Raw genomic sequence first — 25,131 nt, forward strand, 5'->3', positions numbered from 1 at the left:
AGTCCTCCACATTTTAATTACAGTATCTTTGCAAAGAGGTGTCTTCTAGTATAGAGATAACTTTAAAAGTTGCTAATAGAAACAAAATATTCTTTTGTATAAAATTATTATGGTTTCAGAGATTTGTGTTTTACAAATTTTTTTAACAATTTTATTTTTTAAGTAATTTCTACAGCCAATGTGGGGCACAAACCCATAACCATAATAAGATCAAGAGTAACATGCTTCATTGACTGAGGCAGCCAGGCTCACCCAGACATTTGTTTTTTATTATTATACAATTGTCTAATTTTTATTTTGTAAGGTAGAGAAATTCAAGGAGAATGTTTTGTAAATAGACATTATTAAATGTGTTAAGGGAACATCTGTCTAAAATGGCACTGTTTTGAATCTTTCTATAAATTGCTTCCATGCCATTCAATTACTGTATTTTTTACTGGCAATTGTGTCACTCATTTCTAATAAACTGAATTTAGTACATTCTCCACAATTAAGATTCCAAATCTTTTCACTTTCTTAAGCCTCCGACTTCTCCTCCGTCCCTTGCAATGTTTTTTAAAACTTTAAAAAAATGTTTAAAATATTGCAGACATACAGACTATAAAATAATACGATGAAAATGTTTACACTGTACCTACCACCTTGCTTTAATAAATGTTAACTTTTTGCCACATATGTTTCAACTTACTTTACACATATCAAAATAGATACACTTGAAACCTCATATACACTTACCCAACCCCATTCTTTCTCTTTCTTCTCTCTATAGAAGAGAGATTTATGTTAATCACTCCTAAGAAAGTGTACATTTTTGTATCATTCATGTATATGATATGCAGCATTGTTTGGCATGTTTTAAAACCTTACATAACATACTATATGTGTCATTTTCCAACCTGCTTTTATCACTAATCTTTGTTTTCAGGTTTATCTGTGTTTGTTCATGTACTGTAAGTCATTCATCTTTATTGCTGAGCAGTATTTCATTGTATGAATATAATACAGTTAAATTATCTGTTCTAATAATGGAGATATAGAGTGTTTATAATTTTTCACTGAGTGTCAAAAAGAACATTCTTTACTTGTCTTTTTATGTATAGTTGTGGGAGTTATAAAGAGTATATATCTAGTATTGAATTTATACCTTGAAATGATTATCTAATCACAAATTGCTCTCTGATGGTTGTACATTAACATTCCACAGTCCTCAGGACTGCATTGTAACTTGGGACAGCTCTAACCAACGGATCACACCCACCTGTCCCTCAGTGTATCCCCTTCACTGCTCCCAAGTGGCTCCTGGGCCCCAGATGTCTGTACATCTGGAGACTGAGTTCTGGGAGCTGCTGTCCCTGCCACAGGTCATTGGCTTTTCTGGATAACATCATTATGGAGGGGGCAGTTGCTGTAACAAAATGTGTGCAAGTTTCTGTATCTTTTGATCCTTAATGAATTTGATATTATTAGACTTAAAATTTTTATCAAGCTGACTGGTTATTAAGTGAATCCTGATTGTTATTTTTATTTCTCCCATTGCCTGGTTGAGTATCTTTCATATGCTTACTAGTCATCTAAGATTCTTCTTTTGTGATTTGCCTGTTCATGTTCTTAAGCAATTTTTCCAGAACTTTGGTTTTCTATTTGTTATTCTACAATTAGAGGAAGTAGAGCTATCTTCTCTCAGTGCCTTGTCTTTCCACTTTGATTAAAATGTCTTTATTGTATAGAAATTTAAAAATTGTTAATTTAGCCAGTTTTTCCTTTATGATCATGCTTTTCTTACTTAAAAATCTTCTGTTGTTCCAGTGAATAACCCAAAATTTGGTGTCTTAATAACAACAATGATTATGTTTTATGATTTCTGTGTGTTAGGAATTCAGACAGTGATTAGCAGGATTTCCTTGTTTCTTCTTCCATATGCCTCAGATGGAGAGACTGGAAGTCTAACAGCCATGGGCTGGAATAATCTGGAGATTATTTTTAATAATCTTTGCTCATGTCTTATGGTTGATACTGGTTGTTGGCTGGGATCTCAGCATGGCTGCCAGCCAGAAAGCCTATATGCTTAATTTTTTTTTTCGTTGATTTAGGAAATAAAGTACCATATTAAATAGAAATGGTGACAACAAACATTTCGGTTTTTTTCTTGATCCTTTTGGGAATGCATCTTCATTTTAATTATTATTTGTTACTATTAATAATACGTTGTCGTGTTAAAGAAATTTTTTACTGTTCAACAAAGTTGGATAAGAGTTTTTAATCACATATTTGAATTTTACTGAATACTTTTTTTGCATTCTTTAAAAGATACTGTAATTTTCTCCTTTTAGTTCATTAATACTGTGACTAACATGAATGGCTCTTCAGAAATAAACATGTCTTTGTATTCTCTGAATAAAAACTGCTTAGGGGCACCTGGGTGGTTCTGTCTGGTAAAGGTCCGACTCTTGATTTCGGCTCAGGTCATGATCTCAGGACCGGGGATCAAGCCCTTCATCAGGCTCTGTGCTAGGCATAGAGTCTGCTTAAGATTCTCTCTTCCAATACTCTTTCTCCCTCTCATTCTGCCCCTTCGTGGTCCCCACCATCTGCATGCATGTGCATGCTCTCTCTTGTACACGCTTTCTCTCTTTCTTAAATAACTAACTAAATCTTTAGAAAAACTGCTTAGTCATGATTTATTAATAGTATTTTAGTATTCTGGATTTGATTTACCTGTTTATTTTGGATTTTACAACTGAAATTGGTTTGGTTTTACTTTCAAAATTAATCTACCTTCATAAAATGAGTCTTTTCCTCTTTATCTTTTCTCTTTTCCATAATAAATAAATAAATATTTAATCTATAAGAAAACAGGTAAAGAGGGAAAAGTAAAAAAAAAAAATACTAATAGAAAACAAGTAGCATGATGGTAGATTTAAATTCAGTCATACCAATAATTATATTTAATGTAAATGATCTAAATACCTCAATTAAGAGAAAAAGATTGTCAGATTGGATATAAATATAAGAACCAACTATATGGGGCGCCTGGGTGGCTCAGTGGGTTAAGCCTCTGCCTTCAGCTCAGGTCTTGATCTCAGGGTCCTGGGATTGAGGCCCACATCAGGTTTTCTGCTCAGCAGGAAGCCTGCTTCTCCCTTTCTCTGCCTGCCTCTCTGCCTACTTGTGATCTTTCTCTCTGTCAAATAAATAAATCTTAAAAAAAAAAAAAGAAACGACTATATGTTATTGAAGAAAAACTCATTTTAAAAATAAAGACATAGGTAGGTTAAAAGTAAAAGAGTACAAAAGATGCTTTCTACAGATAATCAAAAGAAAGTGGATTGATTATATTAGTTTCAGACTAAGTAGATATCAAATCAATATATATTATCAAGGACTACAGAAATAAATAATAAGAGGTTGCTTTCACGAAGAATTATCAAAACAAAAAATACTAAAATCACAGGCACCTAAAAAGTGACAAAATAAAATGAAAAACTTTATGTGAAATTTAAAATCTTATATAAAATAGATAATTTCCCAGAGAAACATTAACTATCAAAATTGCTTCAAGAATTTTATAAACCTGAGTAAATGAGTAATCAAGAAAAAAACAGCATCTACAATTAAACTTACCATCCCCTAAATAAGAAAAAATAGTATTTAAGGAATGATTGTATTTTATATAGAATTTCTCAGTTTTGAAGCTATTACTTCATAGTGTTTTGGTTTCGCTTATTGCTGAGGAATAGTCTGTCAGTATTCCTTATGAGGTAATATGTCTTTTTCTCTTTGACTTTTTTTTTGTGATTTCTTGTTTATCCTACCTAATGTTCCACAATTTATTTTGATGATGTGTCTAGATGTGGGTATATTTTTGTTTATCCTTCTTGGGACACAAAATATACTTTGAATCTGAGAAATGAATTCCTTCTTCAATTTTAACACTTATTTAACACTTCAAATATTGCTTCTTTATCATTTTCTCCAATTCTTTTAAGACCTTCCTATTATATGTTGAAGCTTCTTAATATCTCTTACTTGTCTTTTAACTGTTTTTTTTTAAGATTTTATTTTTTAAGATTTTTTAAGATTTTAAGATTTTTTTAAGATTTTATTTATTTATTTGACAGAGAGAGTGACTCAGCGAGAGAGGGAACACAAGCAGGGGGAGTGGGAGAGGGAGAAGCAGATTTCCCACTGAATAGGAAGTCCAATGAGGGGCTTGATCCCAGGACCCTGGAATAATTATAATAATAATTATTTTTTATTATTAAAAATATTATTAAAATTACTAAAATTTTTAATTAATTATTAAATAAAATTTTAATTAATTTAATTATTAAATAATTAAAATTATTAAAAATAATAATTATTATTTTTAAATTTATTTATTTGACAGACATCACAAATAGGCAGCGAGGCAGGCAGAGAGAGAGAGGAGGAAGCAGGCTCCCTGCTGAGCAGAGAGCCCAATGCGGGGCTTGGTCCCAGGACCCTGGGATCATGACCTCAGCCGAAGGCAGAGGATTTAACCCACTGAGCCACCCAGGTGCCCCATAATTCAATGGTTTTTAAGTATATATTTACAGAGTTGTGTAACCATCATCACTATGTAATTTTATGACCTTTTAGCGCCTCTTGAAGAAATCTCTTATATAAACTTGAAGTCACTCTCTACTTCCCCACTCCTCTGAGCTCTAGAAACCAATAATTTATACGTTTCCCACTCCCATGGGCCCTCCAAACCAGTAATTTCCTATTCTGGAAATTTCATATAAATGGAACTTTAAAATATGTGGTCTTTGTGATTGGCTTCTTTCACATAACATAATTTTTTTTTTAGGTTCACTCATTTTGAAGTATGTATCAATACTTCCTTTAATGTTATTACTCAGTTATCTTTCATTGCTGAGATACACCACATTTTGCTTATCCATTTATCAGTGATGGACACTTGAGTAATTACGAATACTAAACTGTTATGAAAAATGCTGCTATGAACATTCATATACAAAACCTACACACATACAGATTTTTGTGTGATATATGTTTTCAGTTCTCTTGGGTATATACCTAGGAAGGGAATTGCTGGGTGACATGGTAACTCAGTTTAACTTAGAACTATTACATATTTCTCTAAGTGGCTGCAAAATTATGTAATTGCACTAACAATGTTCAAAGGCTCCACTTTCTCTGTATCTTTACCAACACTTACTATTTTTGCTCTTTTTCATTTTAGCCATTCTAGAGGTGAAAGTGTATCTCATTGTGTTTTGGATTTGCATTTCCCCGATGGCCGATGATGAGCATCTTTTAATGTCCTTATTATTCATTTGTATATCTTTAGATAAATTTTTATTAGAAACCTTTTCCCATTTTTTAAAAGATTTTATTTATTTGACAGAAAGAGAGAGTGAGAGAAAGCACAAGCAGAAGTGGCAGAAAGAGGCAGAGGGAGAAGCAGGTTCCTGCTGAGCAAGGAGCTCAATGTCGGGCTTGATCCAAGGACCCAAGGATCATGACCTGGGCCGAAGGCAGACATTTAACCAACTGAGCCACCAGGCATCCCGTAAACCTTTCCCCTGTTTTAAAATGTTATTGGTTTTTTTAACAAATTGAGTTTTAAGAGCTTTTAATATATGTTTTTTCCATATAATTTATTTTTTTTTAAGATTTTATTTATGTTAGAGAGAGAGAGTGAGCCAGTGGGTGGGGGAGGGGGAGGCAGAAGGAGAGTGAGACTCTTAAGCAGATTCCATACTGAGGGCAGAGCCCGTAACAGGGCTTGATCTCACAACCTGAAATTGTGACCTGAACCAAAACCAAGAGTCTGACACTTAATCGATTCCACCACCCAGGCACCCCCATACAATTTCTTTATTAGATAAATACTTTGCAAGTATTTTCTTTCATTCTGTTGTCTTTCTACTTTCTTGGCAGTGTCTTTTGAGGCACAAGAATTTTACATTTGGATACAGTTCAATTTATTTATTTTTTCTTTGATTGCTTGTGCTTTTGACTTGAGTTGCTTTTGCTTTTGATATCATATGTAAGAAATTGTTGTCTAATCCAAGGCCAAGAAAGTTTACACCTATATTTTTTTCTTAGAGTTGTATAATTTTAGCTCTTTGGATGGGGTTGTTGATCCATTTTGAGTTTTTGTGTATGGAGTGGAGTGGAGCGGTCCAACTTCATTCTTTTGCATTTGGATATCCTATTGTTCCAGCACTTTTGTTGAAAAGAGAGCCTTTCCCTGTTGTAGTGTTTTGGCACTCTTGTCAAATATCAGTTGACCAGGGGACACCTAGGTGACTCAGTCGGTTAAGCATCTGCCTTCAGCTCAGGTCATGATCCCAGGGTCCTGGGATAGAGCCCCACATCAGGCTCCCTATTCCCTGGGGAGTCTGCTTCTCCCTCTCCCTCTTCCTGCCACTCCCCAGGCTTGTGCTCTCTCTCTCTCTTTCTCTGTCAAATAAGTAAAAATAAAATCTTAAAAAATATATATCAATTGACTACAAAAGTAAAGGTTTACTTCTTGATTCTTAATTTCATTTTGTTTATCTAAACACCTAGCATTAAGCCAATATCACACTGCCTTTAATTGCTATAGCTTTGTAGTAAATCTTGAAAAAAAAAAGTGTAAACTTTCCAACTTTGTTCTTCTTTTTCAAGATTGTTTTGGCAGTTCTGGGTCCTATATTACCAAATTCCTTACAAGTTCTTACAAGTTTCATGTCCTACCTCTGTGAGGTCTTGTTAACCTTTTATGATTTTCCTATTTCCAGTTTTCTAGGAATATCTTTCCCCTCTTCTCTTCCAATTTCCAATATTCACTAACTTGGAAGATCTCTAAATCCTATCATTTAAGGGTTTTTATGAAGATTACATAGGTATGATTGGTTAAAACCTTGTCCCATTGGACCTCAGGTTGTGGGATTGAGCCCTATGTCTGGACTCTGTGCTGGACACGGAGTGTGCTTGGTATTTTCTCCTTCTCCCTCTCCTCTTGCCCCTCCTCCTACTCGCTCTCTCTTTCTCTTTCCCTCCCAAATAAAATAAATAAAATCCTTAGATCCCAGAACTTTTTGAAGCTCTGTGTCAAGAACCAGGGATAGGCATGAATGGGTGGCTCAGTCGTTAAGTGTCTGCCTTTGGCTCAGTTCATGATCCCAGAGTCCTGGGATCAAGCCTCACATTGGGCTCCCTGCTCAGCGGCAAGCCTGCTTCTCCCTCTCCCATTCCCCCTATTTGTATTCCCTCTTTCGTGCTCTCTCTCTGTGTCAAATAAATAAATAAAATCTAAAAAAAAAAAAAAATCAGGGATAAAGACTAAGTATTTTTTATTATACCACGAGCATCTGCTATATGTTAGATATAACCATTGCTTTTATGAAACTTGGTGTCTGGTAAAGGAAACAAATTAGTAAAAAGAAGATCCTAACAATATGAGATAAGTTAATTAGTGAAAGAGATATGCACAGCATCTGATGAGGTATTACGATCACCACACTTACCCAGGCTGTGAGGGATGTTGAAAGTTGACATTGGGGTTGGAAGGCAGATGGCAGAGTTTAGAAAAAGGTTTCTGGTAGAAGTTGCTCTTCTCTACACAAAAGGAGAGAAGACAGAGAGAGAAGGGGTAAAAAGTGTCCTGGAGCTAGAAATGACAGGAAAAGTTCATTTAAAGTGGGATCACTTTTCCTCCAGGGTGATAAATTGGAGAACTTTCAAAATGAGTATTAATCTACTTTTTTTTCTCTTGCCCTCATCTCTACAGTGAAATCACATTTAAAATATTGAGATGAAATTGTCCATATTCTTTTTTTTTTTTTTAATTTTTTTTTATTTATTTATTTGACAGACAGAGATCACAAGTAGGCAGAGAGGCAGGCAGAGAGAGGAGGAAGCAGGCTCCCTGCTGAGCAGAGAGCCCGATGCGGGGCTCGATCCCAGGACGCTGGGATCATGACCTGAGCCGAAGGCAGTGGCTTAACCCACTGAGCCACCCAGGTGCCCCTGAAATTGTCCATATTCTAAAGTGAAATTGATTTCTAAGTAAGAGCAATTTAAGTTTTAAAGTTTAAACCAAAGATGAGAATCTTTATTCTCGGGGCGCCTGGGTGGCTCAGTGGATTAAGCCACTGCCTTCTGCTCAGGTCATGATCTCGGGGTCCTGGGATCGGGTCCTGCATCTGGCTCTCTGCTCAGCAGGGAGCCTGCTTCTCTCTCTCTCTCTTTGCCTGCCTCTCTCCCTACTTGTGATCTCTCTCTCTGTCAAATAAATAAATAAATAAATCTTAAAAAAAAAAAAAGAATCTTTATTCTCCGTATTCTGGTATTGTGCATCACAGGAAGTTGAAGGACAGATAAAATACACAACTTAGTTTAACAGATGTGTATTGAAAACCTACTATGTATCAGACACTGCACAAGGCTTACTGTGTTATGGAACATTTTTTTTGTCAAGATTTTTTTTTTAAAGATTTTATTTATTTATTTGACAGATGGAGATCACAAGTAGGCAGAGAGGCAGGCAGAGAGAGAGAGAGGAGGAAGCAGGCTTCCTGCTAAGTAGAGAGCCCGATGTGGGACTCGATCCCAGGACCCTGGGATCATGACCTGAGCTGAAGGCAGAGGCTTTAACCCACTGAGCCACCCAGGCTCCCTCAAGATTTTTTTTTTTTTTTTTAATTTATTTATTTGAGAGAGAGGCAGTGAGAGAGAGCATGACCGAGGAGAAGGTCAGAGGGAGAAGCAGACTCCCCGTGGAGTTGGGAGCCCGATGCGGGACTCGATCGCTGGACTCCGGGATCATGACCTGAGCCGAAGGCAGTCGTCCAACCAACCGAGCCACCCAGGTGTCCCCCTCAAGATTTTTTTAAAAGTAATCTTTACACCCAACATGGGGCTCAAACTGACAACCCCTAGATTGGATCACATGCTCTATTGACTGAGCCTGCCAGGAATCCCTATCATGGAACATTGTTTTCTTTTTTAAGATTTTTATTTATCTGTTTGCGAGAGAGAGAGACAGAGCAGGGGGAGGAACAGAGGAAGAGGGACAATCCAGACCCCACAACCCAAAGACCATGACCTGAGTGGAAATCAAGAGTGCAACACTCAACTGCCTGAGCCACCCAGTTGCCCCTCATGGAACATTTTTGGATCTTAATGTACTGACCTAGTTTCGTTGGCTTAAGGTAGAAAACAAACAAACAAAATTATCTACCAGATGAATAGCTGAAAATGTTGAAATTTTATTTTATATACATTTCAAAATACTATAACAATAATTAGAAAAGTGAAATCATTTTTAAAATATTGAGTCAAAATGTACATATATATTATATATACATTTTATAAGATTTTGTTTATTTCAGAGAGAGAGAGAGCAGGTGCACGTGCATGTGCACAAGCATGGGGGGGTTAGGGCTCAGGGAGAACTGACGGAGAAGAGGCAGACTTCCTGTTGAACAGAGCACTTGATGCAGGGCTCAATCCCAGGATCCTGGGATCATGACCTGAGGTGAAGGCAGATGCTTAACCAACTGAATGAGTCACTCTGATGCCCTCCAAAATATATTTTTTTATCATGAAAAATTTTAGGTTTCTTTTTATATATTTTTGTTTTAAAAAATACTAAATCTACCAACTTCAAAAAAGAAGCAAACATTTGCATCTTTTTATACTATTTCTGCCTAATATTCGAAAACTTGCTGATCAAGTGAATAATTACTGAAGTTCAGCATTAAATCTGTTTTTGTGTAATGAAACTTCTTTGCATATTTTGTTTAGGTATATGGTAAGAAAAGGAAGAACATAGTCTGCACATTTTGCTGTATGTTGATTATTCTTTGGGTTGCTGCAAAACAATCATTGTTTCATCCTGAATAGCTCACTTCACAATTTTTTTAGACACTAAAAGCAGCAGCTATTCTCTTTGAAATATTCCAACTTTTATGCTTGTTTAATTCACTAGCAATTTGAGAATAAGAATCATTTTTTAAATTTAAATATCCATTATTTTGAGAACAGGCTGGGTGGCATTAATATGTAATGCTGTGTATCACTGATAATATCAGAAATATAGATTGAAATTATTAATCAAGACATAATTTGTTATGGACTAGATGACATATGTTAATTGTTGCTTGATAAATGCTGCCTGTGCATCACTAGGTAGAACAAGACATCATGCCAAGTAATGTTAGGGGATAGGCCATGGAAATCCTAATATAGGAAAAAGAATAGTAAATGGTATAATGAAATTCATTTACTATGGCAGTAGTGAATAAAAATTATATCTAATAAAACTTAGATATTAAAGTGATTAAATTTGTTTACAACTCTTCATGATCTTATCCTTTTCTCCCAGCAAATTCAGTATTATCTTTGTTTCAAATTCTGTCTCTTAAGAATCACATTCTTCAGAAACACACAAGTATTCTTTTCACCATCTTTTTTACCTCAAATTTAAGTTGCTGATTGTGTCTGGTTAACTAGCTAGATGATCAGTATCTTGTATTCCCAGAACTTTAAAGAAAATTGTTGCCTCTTCAGATCAGAGTAATCCAGGCACTGGCATATCTTTGGCCACTGTTGAAAGAGTCAAACTAGCATTGCCTTTAAAGCTCCATATGAGAGTTAAAAAAAATTTTTTTAAAGCTTTTCAGTCTGCATGAAGAACTAAGTGAGCATGCAAATATTATGCTTTAATTCCTCAAGCTGTATTCCATTTCTGAGTTTCTTTTGAAATGCTTCATGCTGTTTTAATATGCACCTTTTCCCCTGATTATTTGACAATTGCCAGTTTTTGCTGAAATATTAAACAATATGCTTCTTTATGGATACCAACTGTTCATTAACTAGGCAACACATTTGACAGTGAGGAAGAAGAAAATTCATAGGCAGTGCAAGGATTTGTGTTGATATTAGTTCGCATTATATGATAGATCCAAATAATATGGAGATGTATTTTTTGCCTTAGTTTTGATATTCTATCATTTGCACAAATTATAATTTATTTTATTTTGTCACTGCTAATCTGAGAACTGGTCCTAGATAAAAATGTTTAATAATTCACTGTGAACAAAGTTGTACAACAAAATGACAAATAACCCAATTAAAGAAGGGGCAAAGGATTCAAACATTTCTCCAAGAAAGATATACAAATGGCAATAAGGACATGAGAAAGTGCTCAACATCATTAGCCACCAGGAAATGCAGATCAAAACCATGATGAGATAATACTTCATATCCACTAGGATGAGTGTAAAAAAAAATGGAAAATAACAAGTGTTGGCAAAGATGTGAAAACTTGGGAATCTCATATACTGCTTGTGGGAATGTAAAATGTTGCAGCCATTTTGGAAAACAGTCTGGCAATTACTCAATAAGTTATATATAGAATTACCATATGACCCCAAATTCCTGTCCTTAGGTATATATTTAAGAGAACTGAAACATTACATCAACACAAAAATTTGTACATGAACGTTTATAGTGTTATTCATAATAGCCAAAAGGTGGAAACAACCTAGATGTCTATTAACCAATGGATGGATAAATAAAATGTGCATACAAATGAATATTACTCATCTGTAAAAAAGAATGAAGTGCTGATATATGCTGTGGTATTGATGAGCCTTGAAAACAGTATGCTCAGTGAAAGAAGCCACACAGAAAAGGTCACATATTGTGATTCCATTTAAGTGAATGTCCAGAATAGGCAAATTCATGGAGACAGGAAATAGATTAGGGATTGCCAAGGGCTGGAAGGGAGAGTCTGGAGGAGAATGGGCAATGACTGCTTAATTGGTATGGTGTTTCTCTTTGGGATGATGACAAATGTTCTGGAATTAAATAGTTTCTCAATATTGTGACTATACTAAAACCACTGAATTGTACACTTTAAAATGGTGAGTTTTATGTTATGTATATTTTATCTCAATCAGAAATTCATTGTGATTTCTAACATTATATTTTGGGGAGGAATACCTGAAATAGGTAGAGTACTGCTTTGGATATTCCACATCTTTTCCTTGAAGTAAAGTTATGTGTGACATTCTTGAATCCTGTTTAGCTGCTGAAATGCTCTTAAGCACTATGCCATTGGCCAATCTCTGAGGAATGTTAAAGAAATTGTTGTTCAAAACTGATTACATTGTTTTTTGCTGGAATCTTTTTGACAACTCAATAGAATGACTTTCCTCAGATCTCAGTCAGCTTTCTTCCTTCGGAAAAAAGATTTAACTTTATGAGTACTGTGAATAATATAAATCAACAAAACCTGCATATGCCAGTCACTTCTTCCCATTGATTATCAGGAACCTCAGAGCTCCCTATCTTTGGTTGCCCCCATTACGAAGGGTACAGGGCCGTGTGGCATGCATTTTGAAACTAACCTTATTCTTGGCCTAATGCTATTTTTCTCACTCTCAATTTCTAATTTTAATTTGTATATTATGTACCTAAGTGTATTACCTCATATCTTATTTTTGAACAGGACTGAGTATAAAAATACTCAAGGAATTGGGGCATCTGGGTGGCACAGTCGGTTGAACACAACACTCTTGGTTTTGGCTCAGGTCGTGATCTCTGGGTTGTGAGATGGAGCCCTGCGCCAGGGCACCACGCAGTCTGTTTGGGACTCTCTCTGGCCCTCCCCACTGTGTGCATGTGCAAGCATGAACACACACTCTCTCTCTCTCTCTCAAATAAATAAATAAATCTAAAAAAATACACAAGGAATAAAGAGTCTTGGAAAAAAGCTTAAAATGCAAATGTGTTTGAGTAACATATCCAAATTAATTTACACTAATATGTAATTATTTACCTGTCTTTATAGCCTACAGATTTTTTTATAACTTTAATTCTTTTTATTTTAAGTTATTATTTAAATTCCAGCTGGTTAACATACAGTGTTATATTAGTTTCAGGTGTATGATATAGTGATTCAGCACTTCTGTGCAACACCCGGTGTTCATCATAACGAGTGCACTCCTTAATCCCCATCACCTGTTATAACTATCTAATACTTAACTTTTTTAAGGAGTCTAGGGAACATTGCAGAAAGTAATTAATAAGCAGAGAGAAGGGAGCTCTGGAAATGTTGAAGATTTGTGTGAACAATTGATATATGAATTGCTTTCTGTTTTGAGTAGAGTGATGAGTTACAAAAGAGGTGATGCTGGAAATCCAAAAGTGGAAATGGGTCAATACAGAGGAGAGAAAGGGGAAAGTACAATGGAGATGTTTTAAAAAATTGCTGGCTTTACTCTTTATCTAATGTTGATCCTATTTAAGCCCCAGTGTGCTTAATCAAATAAAAGCTGTGTATGGCATTATTTTTACACTGTGCGGCTGCATGTATACAGCTTAGAAGGACATTGCTGTCACATCATAAAATACGTGAACATTGCTTTGCATAATCTTTTTAACATGACAGCCTCTATTATAAAATAATATTGTTTCCAAGAGATTTTTAACTTAATTCTGTATATAATATTTTCCCCCTATGATTTTCAATATAGTTTCCATATAACCCTTAAATTAATTACATGTCTTATATTTATTATCTTTGCATTTCTAGCTGCAAGGACAGATTATGCATTGATTTTGCTTCTGTAATTTTCCCCATCATCATTCTTTTTTTCCTCTAGATCATCTCATCAGCATATATGCATGCTGTACTCTTCTCTCATTTTAATGCAAAAATATTTCAAGACCCCATATCCCCTTTTAACTACCGTACCATTTCTGTACAGTCCTTTATAACAAAACTCCTTCAAAGAGTTGTCCATATATGCCATTTCTGTGTCCTCATGGCACTTTCTCTGCTTTACTGATCCTATTCATGCCTTTGTCTTCACCATTCCACTGAGAACTGTCTTGTCATGGGCACCAGTGAATTTACCTCATTAAATCCAATGGCCATTTCTTAGCCCTCAGGTTAAGTGTTGTCCAGCGGCATTTGTCACAGTTGATCGTGTCATCTCCCCTGAAGCTTTTTACTTGGGTACTTAACTTTGCCAAAGCCAAATTCTTGATTTCTTAATACTATCACTACCACCACCACCAAAGCTGTTCCTACCTCGGTATCCTCCATCTCAGTGTTTGGCAGCACTATTCACCCAACTGATCTGACCCAAACTTTGGAGTCATTCTGGACTCTGATGCTTTTTCTCTTAGTCCATCAGCAAGCAAATATCCAGCCACTTCCACCATCGACATGGCTATCATGATAGTCCCCTCATTTCCACCTGAATTACTACAGTTCTCTAAACCAGTCTCTCTGTTGTTTAATCTCTTCCTCTCCTATTCCCAAAACTAATCTGTATACAGCAATTAGGGTGTTTGTTTTTTGTTTTTTAATCAGATCACATCACTGCTTTAGTGAAAGCATCCCAAATGGCTTTCAGCACACCTGGAATAATATCCAAACTATTACTGCTGCTTTCCAGGTTCTCCATGATCTGTGCCTAGTTCTCCTACTACTGACTTCTAACTTACTGTGCACCAGCACTGTGCCTTCTTGTCATTTTTTAAAAACACCTAAGCCATTCTGCCTCAGGACCTTGGTACTTGCTGTTCTATGTGAAGCATTTGTTCTCACTTCTTTCTGATCTCTGGGCAGTAATCTTCTCAGAGAGGGCTTTCTTGCCATCACTCCCATCTCCTTACCCTTCATTGTAGTACCAGTCACTATGAGAAAGGATATAATTTTTGTACTTTTTTGTTGTTTTATATGTCTCCATGATTTCTGCATAGGTTCTGTGAAAACAGAGACTTTTTATTTTTCGCTGCCATATTTCCAGGTCTAGCACAGTGCCTGCCATATAGAATACTCTTGATAGTTGCTGAATGAATGAACAAATGAATCACTTGATTTGATTAATTTTTTTTTAAAGATTTCATTTATTTATTTGACACAGAGAGAGAGATCACAAGTAGGCAGAAAGACAGGCAGAGAGAGAGGGGAAGCAGGCTCCCTGCCGAGCAGAGAGTACGATGCGGGGCTCGATCCCAGGACCCTGAGATCATGACATGAGCCGAAGGCAGGGGCTTAACCCACTGAGCCACCCAGGTGCCCCGATTTGATTAATGTTTTAATGTGTGTATTAGTGAAGGAAAACTTAAGATTGGTTTGTGATTTATATAAGATTTTCATTTGCTAATTTTTTATTATTGTGGTAAAATATACATAACATTAAATTTAACATTTTAACCACTTTTGAGTATTACAGTTCTGTGGTATTAAAAATATGTTTACATTGTTGTGTAGCCAACTTCAGAACTTTTTCATCTTCCAAAATTGAAACTCTGTACCCATTAAATAATAAATTCCCATTCTCTCCTTCTCCAGCCCCTGGCAAATCATCATTGTACTTACTGTGTTATGAATTTGACTATTCATGTAACTCTCATATAAGTACCTCACATCACAGCATGTTAAGGATCATATTGCGTTTGTCCTATTGTACTGGCTGTCTTAGTCCCGTTTGGACTACTGTAACAAAATACCATAGATCTGGTGGCTTATAAAGAGTAGAAGTTTATTTCTCACAGTTTCGGAGGCTGGGAGGTCCAAGATAAGGTATGGACAGATTTGGTATATAGTTAGGCCCTACTTCCTGATTCACATATGGCTGTCTTCTTGCTGTAACTTCACATGGTGGAAAGGACAAGAAAGTTTTCTGGGGTCTCTTATTTTTTTGGGCGGTCTCTTATTTTATAACGGCACTAAATCTATTCAGGAGGGTTCTGCTCTCATGATCCAATCACCCCCCAAATCCCCACCTTCAGGTGTCATCACACTGCGGATTTCAACATTGGAATTATGGGCAGCGGGACAGACACAACCATTCAGTCTGTAGTGCCTGTTTATTTCATTTAGTGTAGTGTCTTTAAGATTCATCCAGATTGTTGCTGTTAAATGTTTGTAAGTTGCATTTTTTTCACTAAGTATGAAGCAATTAATTATATCGATGCCTTATACCTCTCTTTCATCTGTGTACCACTAAAATTTTATAAGCATAATTAACTAAACTTCATAACCTCCGTGTAAAGTAGATAATTACGGTATGGCAAACTGAAGTTCTAAGAGATTGCCTAAGGTATATAATGAATATATGCCAAAGTTCTGAATGAGGACCAGAGTTATGCAACTTATTATTGTAAGTGTTAGACCAGATTTCTTGTTTATGATGAAATCATGCCAGGGCTCTAAGGAAAAATACCAGTAATAATTATAAAGCCCCTTAATATTCATTGAATATTCATTATAAAGTTCTTTTATTAGAAGAAAAGAAAATATATATTATCTGAAACCTAGTTTTGTTTTCTTTTGTTTTTTTAGTGATGGCAAGTTTAGCTATTGGATCTAACTAATTTTTTTTTTTTTTTTTTACCTTTATCTTGTTACATTGCTTAACTGCCTCATGAGTCTTCATAGCCATAGTGTGAATTGGATATTTGAAGGTTTGGACTGGAATAGTTTCATTTCAGTCTCTTCACTATGGGACATGAAGCCCTTAAAACTATGAGCTTATGTGTTTGTCTTAATTGTTGGCTTGTTCAGGTGAGGATTTTTTTGTTGTTGTTTTTTTAAGGCAGTCTTGTAAGTGGCAAATTATTGGTAGGACTAAGATGGACTCTGATTTTGATAAAAACTAAAATTTCCCCATAATTGTATTCAGATAATGTGTTTAACTTAGTTAATAGTAATTCCTGAAGGTTTTACCTCTTTGTGTTGCTACAATTTGAGTTGAATTCCCTAAAGAATTTAGAAAAGTAAAAGTATAGCCAAAACAGCATATAATTTTTCTCAAATGAAGCTCTTCATTATGTTACTTCCCCCAAGTGATTAGTTCATTTTTAGATATTGTGTATGTATTAACCTCAAGAATGTTTCAACACTGGTTAGCAATACTACCCACTTTCTTCCTCTACTGGATGACCATTTATGGCTTTAAAGCAGAAACTTATGAACCAGTGAGTAAAGATTTTGAGAAGTGCTAATTAGTGTTCAAAGAATAGGGTGGTAAAGTTGGGGAAAGCATGCAGCTTATATATACTTAAATTTTTTAAAGATGGCCCACCAAGTCTAATAGCCAGTTGTGCTTTTTTGCATGGTTTTTATTATCAGCAAAATTTCAAAGTTACCATTTGACCTGTAGCTACACTTCATGTAATAAGACTGTTAGTTGTTTAAAAATTTTGTGAGTTAACCTTTGGGAATTATAAATTTTCTAGAGAAGTTTCAATCATACATAACAATAAGGACAAGCATTTAAATGAGGACTATGCTTTGTCTTAAGGAGAAGATGTTTGTTTTTTTTTTTACAGTAAGAATACTGAAATTATTGATACATTTTAGTAATTTATGGAAATGTAATTTGTTTTATAAGAAATTTGAAATCATTGACCGTAGAAGAAGTGCTTTTTAAATGATCTTTGTTTATATTTGGTCTTATTGAAGTAGTAGCATGGACAGTGTGAGTTGTTTAGTTGAAGAGAGTAGTAAGAAGCTTGGAGGGGGTGACAAAAAGTTAGAATCCTTAAAAAAAAAATCCTTAAAAAAAAAAATCCTTAAAAAAAAAATCCTTAAAAAAAAAAAGCCTTAAAAAATTCATTTTTTAAGGCTTTAAAGAGATTATACATGCTTTTATTGTTTTTCCTTTTGGTTTTGTGTAGCACTTAAGGAAGCTCTCCTAAGGGAAATCTCACTTTGCTCTAGGTTGCAATATAACAAAGTTAGAGGTTCTATTTAATTTTTAATTTTTTTTTAAAGATTTTATTTATTTGACAGAGAGAAAGATCACAAGTAGGAAGAGAAGCAGGCAGAAAGACGTGGAGGGAAGCATGCTCCCTGCTGAGCAGAGAGCCTGATGTGGGGCTCGATCCCAGGACCCTGGAATCATGACCTGAGCCAAAGGCAGAGGCTTATTAACCCACTGAGCCACCCAGGCGCCCCAATTTTTAATTTTTTATTATTTTTAAAAGATTTATTTATTTGGGAGAAAGAGAGCAAGAAGGAAGAGGGGCAGAGAGAAAGAATCTAAAACCGACTCCCGGCTGAGCATGGAGCCTGACCTGGGACTCAATCCCAGGACCCTGAGATCATGACCTGAGCTGAAATCAAGAGTTGGATACTTAAACGATTGAGCTACCCAGGCACCCCAAGTTAGATGTTTTAAAATGAGAAACTGTTACTTGCTTTTTCCTAGACTTCTGTCAGTAGGCTATAGAGTCATCACTTTTTAACTCTCTGAGTTTCTCTAGTGTAAGTAGTGGGTTTCTAATTATTTCTAACAGGAGATACTGAATTAATCAATAGCAGGTTTTGAATTAGAGGCCTACTTACCCTACTAGAAAGCCTGATGAGATCTTCAAAGACAAATAGTGGCAGCGTGTGAAACTTAGGCATTGATGAGCTTGCTTTTTTTTTTTTTGATAAAAAATTATAAACAGTCAAAATAAAGATTGATGGCTTTGAATTGGTGAATCTGTAGGACTCTTTGTTTCTTTCATTTCTGTAACTTGTATGAACACCTTCAGTGAGTCAGTTGTCAAATTTAAAGGTAGGAGGTAAGAGGTTCCATCCTTTTTATTAATTTCAGCGTCTGCTAGCATGATTTAATGTGCAGTTGCTGGAATAATTGAAAACTACTACCTTCACGTTCTCTGTGAACATTAAGGGAAGAAGCACATCATGTATTTTACTACACACCCTGCTTAGACACAGTTGAAACTGAGGACAGGAGGCATTCAGTGAGTATGATGCACCAAAAATACTGCTTGGAATTGGAACCCATATGTATTAACACTGCCTGTTTTCCTTTTTTTTTGTACCTTGGATATCTTCCCCCATGAAATCAGAAAAACAACTTTTAGCCTGGATCCCAGTGTTTGTACGGGTCGGGAAATGATTTCTATTGCTTTATTTGCATGTAAAGTAAGTATCAAAATTGATCGGTGCCTATCCAACTTGAGAAAGCTGCTTAACAAAGCTTGTATTAATTGGGTATAATGTCTTCTATTTCTATACCCACTTAAGACTGAAATAGCAGGGTTTTTTCATATATACCATATTACATGCTTAGTTAGGACTTTTGTCTTGCTATTAAAGCTTGCTCATCTTTTTTTCTTAAAACATAATAAGAAAGAGAAAACAGTTGATAGCAAGAGACTTGTAAGGATCAGGACTATTGAAGTTGTTAATAAAATAAATTTCTTCTTTTTTCCCTATGTTCTATTGATGTTTTAGTCATAATAGTATATGTTCTATCTAGCCTCACGAAGTAAAGCAAATTGAAACTTTTACATTTTTTAAGATTTATTTAATTATTTGAGAGAGAGACAAAGTGTGCATGAGTGGAGGGAGGTGCAGAGGGAGAGATTCTTCAAGCTGACTTCTGCTGAGCATGGAGACTGATGCAGGGCTCCGTCTCATGACCCATGAGCTGAAACCAAGAGTCCAACACTCAACTGGCTGAGCCACTCAGGTGCCCCCTAAGGCAAACTGAAACTTTTATTTATTTATTTATTTTTGCTTATTTGTTTTTTAAAGATTTTATTTATTTATTTATTTATTTGACAGAGAGAGATACAGTGAGAGAGGGAAAACAAGAGAGGGAACACAATTAGGGTGAATGGGAGAGGGAGAAGCAGGCTCCCTGCTGAGCAGGGAACCTGATGTGGGGCTCGATCCCAGGACCCTGGGATCATGACCAGGCGCCCCAAACTGAAACTTTTAAATAGCAGACAATGTAAATGCAATCTCAAAAGGTTTAGATCTCAGTTCTCTAAAACCCACGACTATTTCCATATAAACCCTGTGATACATTAAGCATGGTAAAGTAAATCTCTTTTTCCTACCGAACATTAACTTGAAAGTTATTCAAAGATAAAATAATTCCTTTCCAAATTTGGAGCAATTTTTCTGAAATGAACATAGCCTATCCAACACAGTTGAGGTGTTTTGTTTTTTATTTCCACTTCTAAAAATTAGAGAAAAACATTTTCAAATTTTTAGGAGAATCATTTACAGTTCAATCCTGGTATGGTGTCAGAATTGCCTAGTTGTTCTAATATGGTAGCCACTACTTACCACTGGCTATTTAAATCAAAATTAAAATAACTAAAATTAATTAACATTTAAAAGTCAGTTGCGGGGCGCCTGGATGGCTCAGTGGGTTACAGCCTCTGCCTTCAGTTCAGGTCATGATCCCAGGGTCCTGGGATTGAGCCCCCCATCTGGCTCTCTGCTCAGCAGGGAGGCTGCTTCCCCCCCCCACCCCCCAACCCCCGCCTGCCTCTCTGCCTAATTGTGATCTCTCTCTGTCAATAAATAATTAAAATCTTTAAAAATAAATAAATAAAAGTCAGTTGCTTAGTCACAGAAACCATATTACAAGTGCTCAAAGCAACATTTGGCTGTGGGCTAGGTATTGGACAGATGAGACTGAACATTCCCATTATTGCCGAAAGTTCCATTGCATGGCACTGGGTAAGGCATTCCATTGGTGGTAGATCACAATTTTAGCAGTTTCCCCAGTAGTTTCCTCATATTTACAGGTATTTTCTACTTCCCTCCTATAAAAAAGAAATATTGCTTATCAGACTCAGTAATTTTTTTCTATCAAATAATTTCTCTTAATTAAAAATATTAATGGTCAGGATTTGAAATAACTAGGTGAGGATAGAAGCATGTTTAAAGTTTTAAAAAGTCTTTATTAAACCTTAAAAATCTATGCCAAAATATCTTTATTTTTTTCTTTTTTTAAAAAAAGACTTTATTGGGGTGCCTGGGTAGCTCAGTGGGTTAAAGCCTCTGCCTTCGGCTCAGGTCATGATCCCAGGGTCCTAAGATCAAGCCCCGCATCGAGCTCTCTTCTCATGAGGGAGCCTGCTTCCCTTCCTCTCTCTCTGCCTGCCTCTCTGCCTACTTGTGATCTCTGTCTGTCAAATAAATAAATAAAATCATTTTTAAAAAAAGACTTTATTTATTTATTGAGAGAGGGAGAGCGCGCACAAGCAGGGGAACAGCAGGCAGAGGGAGAAATAGGCTCCCTGCTGAGCAAGGAGCCAAATTTGGGACTCGATTCCCCGATCCTGGGATCATGACCTGAGTGGAAGGCGGATGCTTAACTGACTAAGTCACCTAAGGATCCCTAGTTGTGAATCTTTAAAGAGAGAATGATGGAATGTCTGCAGTCTAAGACTGCCAATACCGAAACAGCCTAAAGTCGCATATGATTTGTGAGGTTATTTTTCTTTCCTTTTTTTTTTTTTTTTTTTAAGATTTATCTATTTATTTGCGAGAGAGAGGGAGACAGAGAGCTCAATCACATGTTTGTGTGGAGTGAGGGGTGGGAGGGGCAAAGGGTGAGTGAGAAACTTCAACAGACTCTGCAGTCCTTTTACATGGCTCTATCCCACCATCCTGAGACCACAACCTGAGCTGAAACCAAAAGTCAGTTGCTCAACCAACCATACCACCCGGGTGCCCCTGTGAGATTATTTTTCTTATGTAATAGAAATAGATTTTTTAATGGAAATTTTTTTATTGTATAACTACACCTTGGAAAGTACAAGTACAGCAAAAACATTAAACTGATATATAAATGAATGATTAAATATTTAATGACTATTTAAATGAATTTTAGAGTTAAGTAGCATATATTTCTTTTTTTTTTTTTAAGGTTTTTTATTTATTTATTTGACAGAGAGATGGAGATTAAAAGTAGGCAGAGAGGCAGGCAGAGGGAGAGGGGGAAGCAGGCTCCCTGCTGAGAAAAGAGCCTGATGCGAGGCTCAATCCCAGGACCCTGAGACCATGACCTGAACCAAAGGCAGAGGCTTAACCCACTGAGCCACCCAGTTGCCCCAAGCAACATATATTTCTATGTTCAAATTGAGTGAGGTGAGAAAAAGTAGGTATTTTATTCATTTATTCCTATGACTCTTTTCAATAAGCCAGGTAGGGATAGGTATCCTTACTTTGTGTGTTGAGACTTTTATGGTGTATGGTAAAACCAGTTACATAAGGAAAGACTTTCTGTTTTGGTTCAGAAGAAGAGGAAAAATAAAGATAGTTATATGTTAATTACTGAAAGATTGCTTATGTAATTGTATGTCTTGATTTATCTCACAGTTTAACACTGGTAGGTGTTTTCTAATTATAAATATAGTTGAGATTTTCCCTGTGCATATTTACTGAAATGGTAACTTGTAGAGAAATAGCACATAGCCAATATATTAGTTGAATTATGTTTTCATAAAAGGTAATATTACTTTTTATATGTGTAATTTGAATATATTTCCCAGTTTCAAGATGATTTTAAAGAATTACCTTTCCTTGTAAAAGCCACTTAAGATTTTTATGAGAAGCTTTAAGATTTGTCTGGCTTTATCTAATGTCATTTTAATTTCATGTGTTTTTTTCTTATGCATTTGCACGTACCCAGTAAGCCATGTGTAAAAATTGTTACCATGATGAAGGAATGCCTTTACTAGTTTTTTATGCTATTAGCTTTAGAGCTTTAAAAATAGTGTGCAGTTTTAACTATACATATAGTCTTAATTACCTTGTATTTTTTTCAAAAAATAAAAAATAAAATGGAACATTTATTTTTATTTTTTTATTCAGTCACAAATATTGTTTGAAATGTAACTATTTTAAAAAACTTTAATACCTTTTTGAATTACACAGTTTTATAAAAAGTATAATTGCTTCTTTCATAAGACTTTTTGTATTGACATTTTATCATCACAGGGCTTTTTAGTGTGTGTGTGTGTGTGTGTGTGTGTGTTTAAAGTAGAGTCCACACCCAGCCTGGGGCTTGGACTCACAATCCTGAAATTAAGAGTCACATGAAACTAAGAGTCAAATGCTCTACTGACCAAGCCAGCCAGGTGCCCTACAATACTTTTTTTATATTGATTTAAGTTGAGAACAGAATGCTAGAAGGTAACTACTTGAAGGCAGGTCTTTGGAAATACAGGGTAAAATGTGTGTTGTCAGAATGGAATGGCTGAAAGTTGTGAGATAAAAAAGGAACCAAGGAAAACTCAGTTCTCTATGCTTGGACAAGTCATGTAAGCTCTCCAACATCTATTTCCATGAATTGTTACGAGGATTTGATGAAATAATATACGAAGGCCCATTGTGAATATTAAAACACCATAATATTGTGACAGTTTTTAACATAAAACATTTATTTTATTTTTTTTAATTTATTTATTTGTTAGAGAGAGAGCGAGCGAGCACAGGCAGACAGAGTGGCAGGCAGAGGCAGAGGGAGAAGCAGGCTCCCCGCCGAGCAAGGAGCCCGATGTGGGACTCGATCCCAGGACGCTGGGATCATGACCTGAGCCGAAGGCAGCCACTTAACCAACTGAGCCACCCAGGCGTCCCTTTAACATAAAACATTTAAAAGCTTACCTTAAGTCATGCCTTGTTAATTGAGAAATTTCAAAAAAAGCTTAGATTTTATAGGGGTAAGAACTCTAAGCTCTCCATAGTTCAGGAAGTAGTTTAACTTATAACTTCCCTTGGGCTTATCGTGTATAGTTCCTTCCCAGTGATATTTTCAATCTTTACTAGTTTTGTATCTCTTCATAAGGATGAGCCTAAGGCCATTTCTCCTATTAATTGATAATAAATTGATCACATTCTAGCCTTAAGATGAACTACTAATCTGATCACAGAGAAAAAGTCATCTATAAAAAGAACCTGTCTCTTGTTTGTAGTATATTTGAGACACTGTGATTCTCTTCTTAGTGGATATTTGAAATAAAAAAGCAACCCAAAAGTCCTATAGCTTATTTGCTAATATGTTATGTTATGTTATGTTAATCATGGGGTGTTGCTGATTATAAACAAAACATAATCTGTCATGCTATAATAAATAATGACTCATCAACAACCTGCAGTGCCTCATGCTTTATTTGTGTCACACCAGTTGTAACTTTCCTGACAACTTTAGATTGACTTATGGCATCAAGAAAGACAAAAATTCTAAACAAATATTTTAGTTTCTGAAATTACTTACGCAAATATGATTCAGCTAAATGCTATTTCTGTTTTCCTATTGCAGATTTCTCAACAGTGATGTCACAAGATTGACCACATTGATCACAGTAAGAACAAAAAGATAATCTTTTAAGGATGTTTTCTCCAGAATGAGTATAGGGTTGGAAAATATTTATAATTTTAAACTGTTATTCCTTCTTTCAACGGGCTATTAAATGTTTATATTTTCAATGAACCACATCTCATACTTCTAGTTAGTATTTTAAGTACTAAAAATATTGCTTTAAATGATTTAAAAACATTTAAAATGAAAATTACTTTTAATATATAACTGAAATTGTATGCTTAATTATATTAATGTATTTCAGTGTGAATCATCTGAACATCCTTTTTTTTTTTTTTAAAGATTTTATTTATTTATTTGACAGAGAGAGATCACAGTAGACAGAGAGGCAGGCAGAGAGAGAGGGAGAGAGGGAAGCAGACTCCCTGCTGAGCAGAGAGCCCGATGCGGGACTGGATCCCAGGACCCTGAGATTATGACCTGAGCCGAAGGCAGCGGCTTAACCCACTGAGCCACCCAGGCGCCCCTGAACATCCTATTTTTAAAATTTTTGTCTTTACTAAAAAATAACAGAATATTTAAGGTAACTCCATATTAGGAAAAAATTTACAAAGATAAAATTACTTGAGATTGTAATCACTTATTAAGAAAAGACTGTAAACAGCCTTGAAAGGATTCTTAAGCTTGCTTAAATTTTTCATTGATATTTAAATGATTTATAGAGAGTCTTCCAAATATGGAGAATTGTTGAAAAGAGATAGTTCTCATAAGTAACTGATACTTCTCTTTATTTTAAAGTATTAATTTCTACTATATACAAGGATAAGGAAATAACATTTCTTAAAGAAAAAACTGTATCCAAGGCCTTGATCCACATTCTTATAAAATTACTAAATGGTAAAAAAATAGCATTTTTGGAAAATTCTTTTAAATAACACAGAAATAAATTTAAATTATTTACTCAATCTCATCTTTAATCCTGTTCTAATTGTTCATTAATTATATAAACAGTAATTATCAGAAATATAAGTTCATGTGTAGA

The 25,131-nt window shown here is 35.4% G+C and overlaps 1 protein-coding gene across 1 annotated transcript in view; it reads left to right on the forward strand.

Annotated features, from left to right (window-relative positions):
* BAZ2B (bromodomain adjacent to zinc finger domain 2B) overlaps positions 1–25,131 on the forward strand; it is a 426,011-nt gene that overhangs the window by 161,820 nt on the left and 239,060 nt on the right. Inside the window, exon 4 of the mRNA XM_080798618.1 lies at positions 24,090–24,132. The gene's annotated coding sequence lies outside the window, so the exon portion shown is untranslated. The remainder of the gene's footprint in view (positions 1–24,089; positions 24,133–25,131) is intronic.

This window comes from Martes martes, assembly GCF_963455335.1.
Source record: "Martes martes genome assembly, chromosome: 3".
NCBI lineage: Eukaryota > Metazoa > Chordata > Mammalia > Carnivora > Mustelidae > Martes > Martes martes.